Source organism: Gopherus flavomarginatus, chromosome 1 (assembly GCF_025201925.1).
Source record: "Gopherus flavomarginatus isolate rGopFla2 chromosome 1, rGopFla2.mat.asm, whole genome shotgun sequence".
Lineage (NCBI taxonomy): Eukaryota > Metazoa > Chordata > Testudines > Testudinidae > Gopherus > Gopherus flavomarginatus.
In genome coordinates, this window is record NC_066617.1 from 292272993 (window position 1) to 292287426 (window position 14434).

A 14434-nucleotide genomic window follows, 5' to 3' on the forward strand; every position below is an offset into this window, starting at 1 on the left:
CAGAATCACAAGGGGTGATCAATGGAAACTGAACCTACCACTGTCAGCACCAAAGCACAGCTATCTACCGTTTGAGGTTGTCATAAACAGATAGTTAAGGGTTAATGTCTCTTTTACCTGTAAAGGGTTAAGAAGCTCAGTAAACCTGGCTGACACCTGACCAGAGGACCAATAAGGGGACAAGATACTTTCAAATCTTGGTGGAGGGAAGTCTTTGTTTGTGCTCTTTGTTTTGTGTTCGTTCGCTCCTGGGACTAAGAGGGACCAGACGTCAATCCAGGCTCTCCAAATCTTTCTGAATCAGTCTCTCATGTTTCAAAATTGTAAGTAACAGCCAGGCAAGGCAGATTACTTTTATTTTTGTTTTCTCAACTTGTAAATGTTCCTTTTTGCTGAGAGGATTTTACCTCTGTTTGCTGTAACTTTGAACCTAAGGCTAGAGGGGGTTCCTCTTGGCTATATGAATCTGATTACCCTGTGAGATTTTACAGAGATGATTTTTACTTTTCTTTCTTTAATTAAAAGCTTCCTTTTTAAGAACCTGATTGATTTTTCCTTGTTTTAAGATCCAAGGGATTTGGATCTGTGTTCACCAGGGAATTGGTGAAGTCCCTCAAGGCAACCCAGGGAGGGGAAAGTTTTGGGGGGACAGAAAGTGCTCCAGACACTGAAATTCTGGATGGTGGCAGTGTACCAGATCTAAGCTAGTAATTAAGCTTAGAAGTGTCCATGCAGGTCCCCACATTTGTACCCTAAAGTTCAGAGTGTGGAAGGAACCTTGACGGAGGTGAAAAAATAATTCTATCATAAGGCTTTTATCCCTTATACAGACCAGCCACTATAGGACCTTAGCAAACTTGTTCCATAGACACCTTAATGCAGGGGTGAGCAAACTTTTTAGCCCCAGGGCCACATCTGGGTGGGGAAGTTACATGCAGGGCCATGAATGTAGGGCTGGGGCAGGGGGTTGGGGTGTGGGAGGGAGTGCAGGGTGTGGTAGGGGGTGCGGTGTGCAGGAAGGGGCTCAGGGCAAGGGGGTTGGGGAGGAGGGGTGTGGGGTATACAAGGGGGCTCAAGGCAGGGGGTTGGGGTGCAGGAGGGATGTGGGGTGCAGCAGGACGCTCAAGGCAGGGGGTTGGGAGCTCAGGGAAGGGGATTGGGGTGCAGAAGGAGATGCGGAATGTGGGCAGAGTGCAGGAGGCGGATCAGGGCAGGGGGCTTGGGTGCAGGAGGGGTGCAGCAAGGAGCTGGGGTATGGACTCCAACCCTGCGCCACTTACCTGGAGTAGCTCCAGGGTGGCAGCGGCATGCAGCAGGGCTGAGACAGGCTCCCTGCCTGCCCCAGCCCTGCACCACACAGCTCCTGGAAGCAGCTAGCACCAAGTCCCTGAGGCCCCTGGGGGGGCAGGGGACAGAGGGCTCCACACGCTGCCCTGGCCTGCAGGTAACTCCCCTGAAGCTCCCATTAGCCGCAGTTCCCCATTCCCGGCCAATGGGAGCTGCAGGGGGCGGTGACTGGAGGTGAGGGCAGCGCATGGCGCCCTCTGCCCCACTCTCCCCCCAGGGGCTGCAGGGACTTGGTGCTGGCTGCTTCCAGCAGCCATGCAGAGCCCATGGTGCCACAGGGGTGGCAATCCCTTGAGCCGGATCCAAAGCCCTGATGAGCCGGATCCAGCCCCCGGGCCATAGTTTGTCCACCCCTGCCCTAGGGTGACCAGATAGCAAGTGTAAAAAATAGGGATAGAGTTGGGGGATAATAGGTGCCTATATAAGAAAAAGATGCGAAAGTCGGGACTGTCCCTATAAAATCGGGACATTTGGTCACCCTACCCTGCCCTAATGGTTTTGCAAAATCACTACAGACTTATCATATATTTATGTCATTCCTGGATGTATACTCTTGGGCTGCACTGGCAATAATGCCATGACATTAGACAGTCAGGGCTGAATGCTCAAAAGGAGTTAGTCTTTTAATTGCCATTGAAATCAATGGACTTTAGGAGCCTAAATAGAAGTTAGGAACCTAACTCCATTTGAGCATTCAGCCCTCAGTGTCCTTCATTGTCGGTCTTGGAATTAGTGGTTGCATTGCTTGTACTTCTACGAGTGATTGTATTCAAAACATAGTTGCCTACTCACTCAGTGGAAGTCTGGTTAGCATGCGACTTGACTTATTTCTTCAGGCCCACTACTCAGACGTGGCCAAAGACTGCGGAGAGAGGCAGATTGTTCTCTGCTTCCAGCATACTCTCTGTTGTTGAAAGACTGTTTCAGAAAATGATTTGCAGATGTTAGAATTACAGACTTTAGCCTCTACCTTCGTTCCATGCTTTCATAAAATTAGGTATTCTGGGCCACATTTTTCTCTGTTACACCAGTGCAAATCCAGGGAAGCCTAATTGGCATTGTTGGAATTACTCCAGATTTAAACTGGCAAAGTTGAGCTCAGAATCTAGCCTTTTGTGTTTAAATTACTGTAACTCAGGATGCAAAATGAAAAGATTCATAAAATACTATCCAGATGATCTGCGCTGATATAAATCTGAAATGCTCCAATTTAGGAACAATTTAATTATTGCCCTTTTATTTCACCTATTTCTCTTTTGTTGCTTTGTAACTCCCACATCCGCTTGGTTATTTTAGTCAGTGCCAGAAAATTACTGTGACCTTCTTTATCTGAACTCTCATCAGAGGCTGCCTAGTTTTCTCCAGGTTGGGGTTTGTTTGCTTGTTTTTTTTTGGCCTTCTCCATCTCCCCTCAAACCAGGAAAATAGCTCTTGAAAGCAGAACCGTTACCATAGCAACCTCCTGGCAGCTTCCTCACAGCCTGTCTCAGAGTGAGCAACAGTGTGATTCCTGAGGCTGGGTGGGAGGGGGTGGGGCTCTGAGGAGGTAAAGGAAGGTTACTGTGCACTTATTTAATATGCAAAACCACTTACTGCAGTGCTGGATGAGCAGTGAATAAGTGCAAACAAAGCTATGCTTGATCTGCTAACATGGACTTTACACACAAGTTGATCTGTCCAGGGATGAAATGGTTGGCTCAGTGAGATATTTTGCAATAACACTGCAGGAGACAGAGGTAATACTGAGTGCATTCAGTAATACAACTGTATTTTTGTAATGGTCTATTGACACTATGGAGAGAAAGAAATAGGGCAGTTAGAGCCAGATTTCTATCTTTGTTCTGTTCAAAGGAACATACAGCACTGAATCACAGTGACAGCATTTGCCTAGAAGACCCAACACCCTGAAGTTCAAGTTTGCATCAGTTAAACTTTATGTGCGACAAACCAATATGGTCTGATGTGAATGAGTGTAATGTATAATGTGACTTGTATTTATACAAATCATAAGGCTCAGTAAGCATCTTTCACTGAACAAAGTGAAATGGTACAAACAATGAAATCCACTTCCTAGGGCCTGGTCAGGTTGGATATTGATTCTGCAGAGAACAGGGGTCTGTGCACTGACAACGTACCTGCCTTGGAAATGAGAAGGCCATTTACCCTGGGGAGGGAGGGATAACCAACCTCTTGCATAATTGCCATTAGCTTTGCACTGCAAAGAGACTTATCTGAAAGTCTGCAGGAAATGAACTCCGTCCTCACTGGCAAGCGTCACTGGGGATTTAGAGTGTTGCATACCTTCTGGGCTTAGGGGACACAATTCAAAGGAAAGCTAAAATAAGAGTATTAACAATACTCAATTTAAAAATAAGTTGTTGGGGGAGGGGGCGTCTTCAGTGGATGGCCAGAAGCCAAACTGTTCTAGTGAATGCCTCTTGCTAACTGGGAAAAGCTGGCTCAGTTAATTAATACTCGCCCTTTTCCCCAAGCCTGAAGAGAAGTGTGCAAAATATTTAGGTCTGGTGAAGCCTCAGAGCTATCAGAGTCATGCAAGACATATTGAGCCACTCCCTTCCAAAAAATAAAAGGGAGGGGGGATATACAGAGGCCAGGGGGAAGCATGGAAAAATCTCGGTGATTATCTGAGATTTCATACAATATTATAATGTTTATTTGGTTGATACAGCTGCACTCTAAGGAAATCAAACCATGGGTAGGTAGCATTGCTGTACACATTTACTGAACTACCCAGTTAGTGCACTACTCCATCAAACATTTCACCTACTCATCCTGTACAGAACATGCAAAGAACAGCTATGCTTAAATTTGTGATGTCAGAAAGAGACGTTCGAAAAAGTATAGGGGTGCGGGCAGCGACAAGGGGGTGGTATTTTAATGGAGAGATTTCAATATCTGTGTACTGGTTCGTTCTCTTTTTTCTGGCATGCCTGCTCCATGTTTTCTGTCTTTCTAGTGTTCTCAAAACAATTATTTGCTAGCTGGAAGAGAGATGAAATTGGATTATTGGTTTGTTGATAGAAATGTATCAATGTTCTGATTGGTTTTAATAAGCAAAGTAAACTTGTTGGTACTGAATAGAATCATGGAATTGTTACAGTGAAAAAATATAAATGTTGCTTTGACTTGTTCAGTGCTTTGACATTTTATCCAAGTATTAAGGGCCTGAGTCTTATTCCCCTGGGAAAAATATGTGGTTTAGCTGGCAACCCTGAGTTCTGTATGTTTACAACACAGAGATTTGTTTCAGATTGTGTGTGATTTAAGTGTAGTCTGTGTCTTTGACAAGGGTTATTCCATACAGGGGAAAGTCTGCAAGTTCTTTTAAAATGTTATACTATCCTTTTTTAGATTTTTCACTTATAGCTCATGATTCCTATTCCTTCAGTTATTAAATCCCATAACTATTGTCTATTGGTGTGACTGAATTAATCTAATTTTCCCATGTTGAGGTCTGAGAAAATGATTTGAAATCAGACTTACCCCAGCCATGAGTCTGCAAGCACCTTTAGAACAGTTAGTAATATATTAACATGGAGAACGGAAGTGGCTCCAAGTAATAGATACACACTGACTGTATGCGATACTTGGCACTGGGGAACACAGGATTTAAAAGTAGTGGGACCAAAACGGTGTTTTAATCCCTCACTACCTGCCCAAGTGTGTAGAATCTTCATACTGAATTCTCTAATAAGCTGTCAGCTTTGAAGATAAATATTAAATCAGGATTGGTAAGGGAGGATGCACTATTCACAGAACAGCACTTTTAACACTTTATTACGAAGCTGCACACAGAGGAGCTTTTGAGATGGTTGCCATTAGAAACTGAGCCCTGGTCGCTAGGGCTGTGGTCATGCTGTAGTCCCCACCCCCACCTTCCCCTCAACACACTCTTCCTGCTTAATTGACTGACCTTGCCACGGTTGGCTGAGCTGAACTTTGAGTCGCTGCAGAGTGTTTTACATTACTGAGCTACAATGCTGAAGGTGTGAGCATGCAAAGGTGGTGCCACTTTAAGGGCAGGCATTTTCCTCAGCTGAAGAGCTGTCCAATCAAACTAATCTTTCTTTGATTTAATATTATCCAGGAGGAACAAAACAAATAATCTACATGAAAGAGGGAATGCCTCTTCTGCAGCTGATGTAGATTGGAATACAGCATTTACTTCAGGCTATTGTGAAGAGAATGCTCTATTGACCTAATCTGACACACAGACAGGGAGGTGGTTATATCAGTCAGAAGCTGACAATTTGTGTTACCAAATTCACACACTAGAATTTTAATAGTATGCTTTCTTTGAACCCTCACTTGTGTGTTTTGTATTAGAGATTGTTCTCAACATTATTTTATATAGTATATTAGAGATCAACAATATGGTGTATTAACCATCAGCATCATATTCTTTGTGTATGAGAAAATGATTGTGTATGTGAGCCTGATGAAATTTTTCCTGTGAAAGTTTGCATAGTATTGTGATGGTGAGAACTCTTCAATGTAAAGCCCATTTTAGGCTTGGATTTTTATTGGTAAATGTCAATTTCAACACACACACACACGATAATTGAAATGTACAGATAGGTAAATGAAAAATATTTGAGAACTTTTGTTTTAAGAATGTTTACTTGTATATTTTGACATGTAATGTTGACCATTTGTATTTTTACAAAGCTTTAATTTTTTGAATCTCAGCATCTCCTGTCACTGTTGTCTGACCTCCCCTGAGGTAATTTCCCACACCCGTGAAAAGTGAATTGATAAAAATAAAAAAAGCTTAAAACCCATAATTTTACACAACTGTGAACATATACATTGACAGATAATATCAATGTTTATTTTTAAGGTTTTTTTCCAATTTTTAAAATCAAATTTTGCCAAACCTACCCCTATGTTAGTTTCCTCCACTTCCCAGGTAAGGGTCTGATCCGTCAACAGTGAAGTCAACTGAAACTTTGCCATTTTTTTCAATGGGAACAGAATGTCCTATGTATCTGTCACAGTTCAAGGCAACTGTACCTGTATTTCTCCTCTGTGGTCCAGCAAGGGCAACCACTCCCAGGATTCCTACTCCAAACCTGTTTCCTCTCCTGGATGGAGATCTGCATTTCACTCCGTTCTGACTGGAATATTTCCAGGCTACACAGTTTCCTACCATACTGTTATTCACAGCAGAGACATGTCGCCCAAGCACACTGGTTGCTGTCTCTTCAGAGATGGTTAACAGGGTGACTTCCCACAGTTAAAAGTTACCACAATTTTTGATGCAAGCCTATTTTATTCTTAAGGTAAAGCACTACAAGGAAAACATTAAAAAACACTAAAAACCCTGTGCATGTGCTAATACACTTACCAGAGATCATCCCAACCTATCCTTGGCCCTGGCAGGAGCAGTCCTTCCAAACCCCACCCATCCTTGTGGTTTCAAGTTCATCACAGCTTTAGCTCAGAAGAAGGCCCTAGTCTTATGAGGCCTCGTAGGCCCAGTTATTCCAACCCTTCCCAAAGGATTGGGTCCAACAATGGACCAAAGGCCCTGTTCATTTGCTGGACCAGGAAGGAGGCCCTTAACCTATTTAAAACCAGACTATTTATCTAAAATACCTTTCTTCATTATTTGGTCCATGGAGTATCCAGTTTGAAGTAGTATATGCCAACCTCTTCAGGGGGTGAACCTAGAGCAGCTGGATAACCAGGGGGATTACATTAGCAACCCCCTCCTCCTAGAGGAGTTACATACAATAGCGCAAGAACACAAACACAATTGCATTCTTAATGCAATGGACCCCAAAGGCATTAGCCTAATTCAGTAAGGTTTAACTTAGTTCAGCAATGTTTATCTTAATTCCACAAGGTGTGTCCAGGATATTGTCAGCCTGGCACCATATTCACTGACACATAGGGCCTGATCCTGTGTGATACTAAGTCTCTCCCAAGTTTGGAGGTGAAGGTGCTCAACTCTTTGCAGGATCAGATCTTGAATTAGTTTGTATGGAAGCCACTCTTCAGACTTATTAGATGCACTACTTCTGGTAGTACTGACACACGGCAGAACAGTAACAGGTGTGTGGACCAACGAGGGGAGGGTCAATGGAAGGTGGGCAAAGGTCTGGAAAATGTTCTGCAGAGGACAATGCTGCATTGGCAGCACTAACCTAAGGATCTTAGCCACTTCTAATTTCATCATCTATGGGCCAAACTCTGCGTTTATGGATTAGCTGGGAGGGATTAGCATTGCCACCAACCAGGATTATTCCATTAGGTGAGCCTAGTAGCATATTTTTCTATTGCTCTGAAAAGGAGCAGTTTGCACCCCAGGTGTTCCCATAACATAGGGGAAATTTTCAAAGGCACAAATAGCAGTTAGGTGCCTAACTCCCACTAAATTTCAATCATTTGAAAATCTCCCCCTCCAGGATACATATCCCCTAGCCAGCACACTATGCTTCCTTGGTGCTGTGGTCCCCAAGCTAGCACAGTAGTTAGCCCCCCGGCTTTTGTTAGGGAGAGTGTAGGCGGGTCGTGTCGGGGCTCGTCCCTCTCAGGCGCGGCGGGGAGCCAGGGCGCCTCCTAGCACGCTGCAGTCCGGGTAGGCTTAGCCCCTCCGCAGGTGTTGAGGGGGTACAGGGTCTGCAAACAAGGTAGAGCCCCAGCCCTCTAGCTGGGGTCGGGGCTCTCAAAGTAAATAAGCCCCAGCCCTTGGACAGGGCGGGCAGTAGCAGTTCAAGCTCAGACCTCTAGCAGGGGCTGAGCAAACACAGTATCAGCCCGGGCCCTTGGCTCGGGCGGGGCAGTAGCAGTTCAAGCTCAGACCTCTAGCAGGGGCTGAGCAAACAGTATCAGCCCGGGTCCTTGGCTCGGGTGGGGCACCAAACACAAGTCTAGTTAGCTCTGGCCCTCTGGATCAGGGCAGAGCAGTGGCAATAGGCGGGAAGAGGGGGAATCTGCCACCCGGTTACGGGTGGCAGGGGGAACGCAGGCCCTCCCACTCCACTGCGTTCCAGCCCGGGGCCCTAGCAGCGGTCAAGACGTGCTGCGGTCAGTGGGGATCCTGGCCGCAACACAGTGACATGGGTTCAGGTTCTTCAGGAGCCAAACCAGGGTCGGCTACCCCCGGGCCACTTCCAACCTCCCCCTCTCTGGGTACCTGGTCCTTGCCAGCATCGTCTGTGGGGGTCCCAGACCATGGGCTCCTCCGGGTACCGGTCGTGGGGAAGCTCAGGCCACTTCTCGGCGCATCGGGTATACGGCAGGTCAGGCCGACGTTCCTCCGGGTACCGGATCTGAGGCAAGTCCGGCCAGTGCTCCTCTGGGTAGTGGGCACGAGGCAGGTCCAGCCAGCGCTCCTCTGGGTAGTGGGCACGAGGCAGGTCAGGCCCGGCGGGAGCCCGGGCACCAGCCTCTGTCCTCTCCGGCAGCCTGCCTCCAACTGAGCGCTGGGGCCGGGCTTTTATACTTCCTGTCCCGCCCCTTGACTTCCGGGGGGCGGGGACAGTGAGTGCTGGCTCCGCCCACTGAGGCACCTGCTGTGGCTCATCCCTCTCAGGCGCGGCGGGGAGCCAGGGCGCCTCCTTCCCCCGCCCCCCCAGGCTGGCTCCCGGGCAACGGGGCCAGGCTCGTCCATGCCCCCCAGGCGAGAAAGGAAGTCTGCGTTGGCGTGGTCCTTTCCCGCCCTGTGGCGGACGGTGAAGGCGTAGGGCTGCATGGCTAAGTACCACCGTTGAAGCCGCATGTTGTAGTCCTTCATACGGCATAGCCATTGGAGGGCGGAGTGGTCAGTGACCAAAGTGAACGGGGCCCCAAGGAGGTAGTAACGCAGGGCATCGCAGGCCCACTTCGCCGCAAGGGCCTCCTTTTCGACGACTGCTTAGTTTTGTTCTCTGGGGAACAGCTTCCGGCTGATGTAGAGAACCGGATGCTCCTCCCCATCCACCTCCTGTGAGAGGACAGCCCCGAGCCCGACTCCCAACGCATCTGTCTGTAGGACGAAGGGTCGCTGGAAGTCCGGGCTAAACAAGACTGGCTTGCTGCAGAGGCTTGCCTTCAGTGACTGGAAAGCCTCGTCACACTCGGGGGTCCAGTGTACGTGTCGCGGGCTGTCCTTGGTAAGGAGCCTGGTCAAGGGGGCGGCCATTGCTGCAAACTGAGGAATGAACCGCTGATAATAACCCGCCAGCCCCAAGAACTGGCGGACTTGGCGCTTCGTGGTTGGTGGTGGACAGGCGGCAATGGCCTGAACCTTGTCCACAAGAGGTTTCACTTGTCCATTGCCAACGGTATACCCCAAGTAGGTGGTCTCACGCCAGCCGATGCGGCACTTCTTAGGGTTGGCCGTTAACCCAGACTCCCGCAAGGACCTTAGGACGGCGGCGACCTTGTCCAGGTGGGTTTCCCACTGCCGACTGTAGATGACCACGTCATCTAGATAGGCTGCGGCGTAGTCGTGATACGGTTGGAGGAGGCGGTCCATCAAGCGCTGGAACGTTGCGGGTGCCCCATGAAGGCCGAAGGGCATCCGTGTGAAGTGGTATAGGCCGGTCGGAGTGGCGAACGCGGTTTTCTCCCGGGAGGCCGGATCCAGGGGAATCTGCCAATACCCCTTGCTTAAGTCCAGGGTCGTGATATAGCGGGCCTCTCCCAACCGGGCCAGCAGCTCGTCTATTCGGGGCATAGGGTAGGCGTCAAATTTGGAGACGACGTTAATGCGCCTAAAGTCAATACAAAAGCGCTGGGAGCCATCGGGTTTAGGCACCAGGACGATGGGACTATGCCACTCACTTTGTGATGGCTCAATTACTCCTAGGTCTAGCATCGCCCGTACCTCGTCTTCAACGATTCGCCTTCAGTGATATGGCAGGGGTCTGGCCGTGGCCCAGATCACCACCCCCAGCTCCGTCTGAATTTGATGATAGGCCATGGAGGTGTACCCCGGCTGGGCCGTAAAAGTGCGAGGGAATGCTTGAAGGAGGCAGCGGGTTTGCTCAAGCTGCTCTTCTGTCAGCGTTTCCCCAAGCTGGGGCCCCTCGGGGTCTTCCGTAGTGTGTACCTGGGGCCCTAGTTCGGGTTCTGGTGGACAGGGATTGATCAGCAACCCTTCTCGTTCCCGCCAGGGTTTAAGAAGGTTAACATGATACCGTTGGAGCTCTTTCCGTCGGTCGGGCTGACGAATTTCATAGGTGACGGGGCCCACCTTTCGCAGCACCTCGTACGGGTCCTGCCATCGAGCCAGGATCTTGGACTCGCTGGAGGGGAGGAGGAGTAAGACCCGGTCTCCAGGTTGGAAGTCCCAGGTGCGCGCATCCCGGTTGTACGTCTGGGCCTGCATCTCTTGGGCGGCTTTTAAGTTTGCTTGTGCCAGGGTCCCAGCCTGTTTGAGATGCTCTTGGAGCTGGATCACATATTGCAGGAGACCCTGGGCAGGTGAGGGGGTTTGCTCCCAGGTCTCCCTCATCAGGTCCAACAGGCCCCGCAGTTGGCGGCCATACAATAGCTCGAATGGCGAGAACTTGGTTGAGGCCTGGGGGACCTCTCGCACCGCCAAGAGCAAGGGCGGGAGTAGTTGGTCCTACCGGCGGAGGTCTTCTGGGGGGAATTTCCGCAACATATCCTTGAGGGTGCGATTAAACCTCTCTACCAAGCCGTCGGTTTGGGGATGATACACCGAGGTTCGCAGTTGCTTGATCCCCAGGAGCCTGCACACCTGCTCCAACAGCCGCGAGGTGAAGTTGGTCCCCTGATCCGTGAGGATCTCCCAGGGCAAGCCGACGCGGGCGAAGACCTTAACCAGTTCGCCTGCGATGGTGCGGGCGGTGATGTTACGGAGCGGGATCGCCTCGGGGAACCGGGTGGCGTAGTCCAGCATTACGAGTATGTACTGGAACCCCGCAACACTCTTAGGGAGGGGTCCCACCAGGTCCATGGCCACCCGCTCGAAAGGGGTCTCGACTAACGGCATCGGGACCAGTGGTGCCTTGGGCGTCCTCGCCGGTGCGGTTAACTGGCACTCCGGGCACGAGGTACAATAGTCCTTCACCTCGCGGTATATCCCTGGCCAATAGAAGCGCCCTAATATTCGGGCTAGGGTCTTTTCAGTACCCAGATGTCTGGCAGCCGAGACGTCATGGGCCAGTTTCATGATGGCCCGCTGATGACAGCGGGGTACGAGGAGTTCTGATCGGGGCTCCCTGGTGTGTGCGTCCCTCTCGACCCGATACAAGCGGTTCTGTCGCAACTCGAAGTGTGGCCACCGGGCAGCTCGCCCGGGATCGAGGATAGTTCCATCCACGGCGGCGAGCTGTTCATATGCCTCGCTGAGGGTGGAGTCAGCTCTTTGGTCCCGGCAGAAGTCCGTGGGGCCCGAGGGATCCCTGGCCTCGCCCGGGGAAGCATCGTCCCCGTCCTCGGCGGCGGGGTCCCCCGGGGGTTCCACCTCATCCTCTTCCATTTCTGGGGCCCCCCGCTCATTGGCCTTCCCTTCTGGGGCCTCTCCTTCCAAGGCTGGTACGGGACCCAGGCCGCCTCCGGCATGTCGGCGTAGGACGGCCGGAAACCCGGGCCAGTCCCGGCCCAGGATCACTGGATACACCAGACTCGGTGCGAGACCTACCACCATCCGTCAGGTCTCCCCGTCTATGGTCAGTTGGGCCCAGGCGCTGGGGTACGGCCGTACGTCGCCGTGGATACATTGTAAGCAAATTTCCCCCAGGCGTGCATCCACCGGGGGACCTAAGTGGCGCGGATTAATGTCTGTCCGCAACCAGAGTCAAGGAGGGCCACCGTTGGGTACCCCTCAACCATCACAGGTGCCGTAATCTTGGCGGGCTGTCGGCGCCGGGCCCGAGCCTCCCTGGAGCAGACTTGGCCAAAGGTACACTCCATTTGGGGGCAATCCCTCTGGAGATGTCCCGACTTGCCGCAGGAGAAACAAGGCCCTAGGTCGGGTCGTCCAACTCGGGGCCGGGTCCTGGAGGAGTCCCTTGCGGGGTTCCCGGGCACCTTCCGGGGAGCGGGCGTTGGGGCTTGGGCCGGCCGTGCTGGTGGGGCTGCAGCCCGGGTGGGTGTCGCCTTCTTCTCGGGGTTGGGGCATTCTGGCCCCGGTGGGGTCGGTCGGCCTGTCGGGCCCACCGGGGCTTCTGCCGCCAGGAAGTCCTCCATCCGGGTGACAGCGGCAGCCAGTGTTGCCGGTCGATGACGGAGGACCCAGGCCCTTCCTCGCGATGGCAGGATGTGGGTGAACTGTTCAAGGATCACCTGCTCTGCTAGCTCTTCCGACGTTCGACAGTCGGGCTGCAACCACCGCCGGCAGGTCTCCCACAGTTCCTGGGCCGCCATACGAGGCCGGGCCCCCGTGGGGTACGTCAGGCCCCTGAACCGCTGTTGAAACGTCTCCGGGCTCACATCGAGGGCGTCCAGGATGGCGGATTTCACCTGCCTATAGTCCTGGGTGGCCTCGACAGACAGGCCTCGGTAGACTGCCTGAGCCACTCCTGTAGGTACGGCGCCAGGATGGAGGCCCGCGACGGTGGCCACCCGCTCGAAGGTGACCAGGAAGGCCTCCGGGTCATCACCCAGGCCCATCTTGGTCAGTCGGATTGGTGGGCGGGGCCCCAGGCCGCCATCGGTGCCCCCCGACTGGACCCCCTCTCGGGGCCCCCGCTCCGCTGCAAGGTGCTGGCGGCATTTCAGCTGGAACTCCTGCTGCTGCTGAACCAGGTCCTGGATCAGCTGGCGTTGCTGAGTCCCCAGCTGCTCGATGAGCTGCTGCTGAAGTTGGGCAGCCTGCTGCTCCTCTTGCCATCGTGACTGCGCCGCCTGCTGCCGATCCTGGTTCTCGGTCAGAAGGGCGGCGAGGTGGGACAGGTCCGTCTCGGGGGAGGGGGCTCCCTCTCCCGCGGCCCCCCGTTCACCGGCGTTAAGGGTCCGCGCCCACATCCTGGGTGATGTACCTCCCAGTGGTGCTTCCACGTGTAAGCCGGTCGTGTCGGGGCTCGTCCCTCTCAGGCGCGGCGGGGAGCCAGGGCGCCTCCTAGCACGCTGCAGTCCGGGTAGGCTTAGCCCCTCCGCAGGTGTTGAGGGGGTACAGGGTCTGCAAACAAGGTAAAGCCCCGGCCCTCTAGCTGGGGTCGGGGCTCTCAAAGTAAATAAGCCCCAGCCCTTGGACAGGGCGGGCAGTAACAGTTCAGGCTCAGGCCTCTAGCAGGGGCTGAGTAAACACAGTATCAGCCCGGGCCCTTGGCTCGGGCGGGGCACCAAACACAAGTCTAGTTAGCTCTGGCCCTCTGGATCAGGACAGAGCAGTGACAAAGTCAAAGGGGGCCCAGCTCTTGGTTCGGGCGGGGCACCAAACACAAGTCTAGTTAGCTCTGGCCCTCTGGATCAGGACAGAGCAGTGGCAAAGTCAAAGGGGGCCCAGCCCTTGGTTCGGGCAGGGCACCAAACACAAGTCTAGTTAGCTCTGGCCCTCTGGATCAGGGCAGAGCAGTGGCAAAGTCAAAGGGGGCCCAGCCCTTGGTTCGGGCGGGGCACCAAACACAAGTCTAGTTAGCTCTGGCCCTCTGGATCAGGGCAGAGCAGCAGCAAGAGGCGGAGTCTGCCATCCGGTTACGGGTGGCAGGGGGAACGCAGGCCCTCCCACTCCACTGCGTTCCAGCCCGGGGCCCTAGCAGCGGTCAAGACCCGCTGCGGTCAGTGGGGATCCTGGCCGCAACACACTGACATGGGTTCGGGCTCTCCAGGGTCAGCTACCCCCGGGCCACCTCCAACCTCCCCCTCTCTGGGTACCTGGTCCTTGCCAGCGTCGTCTGGGGGGTCCCAGACCATGGGCTCCTCCGGGTACCGGTCGTGGGGAAGCTCAGGCCACTCCTCGGAGCATCGGGTATACGGCAGGTCAGGCCAACGTTCCTCCGGGTACCGGATCTGAGGCAAGTCCAGCCAGCGCTCCTCTGGGTAGTGGGCGCGGGGCAGGTCCGGCCAGCACTCCTCTGGGTAGTGGGCGCGGGGCAGGTCTGGCCAGCGCTCCTCTGGGTAGTGGGCGCGAGGCAGGTCCGGCCAGTGCTCCTCTGGGTAGTGGGCG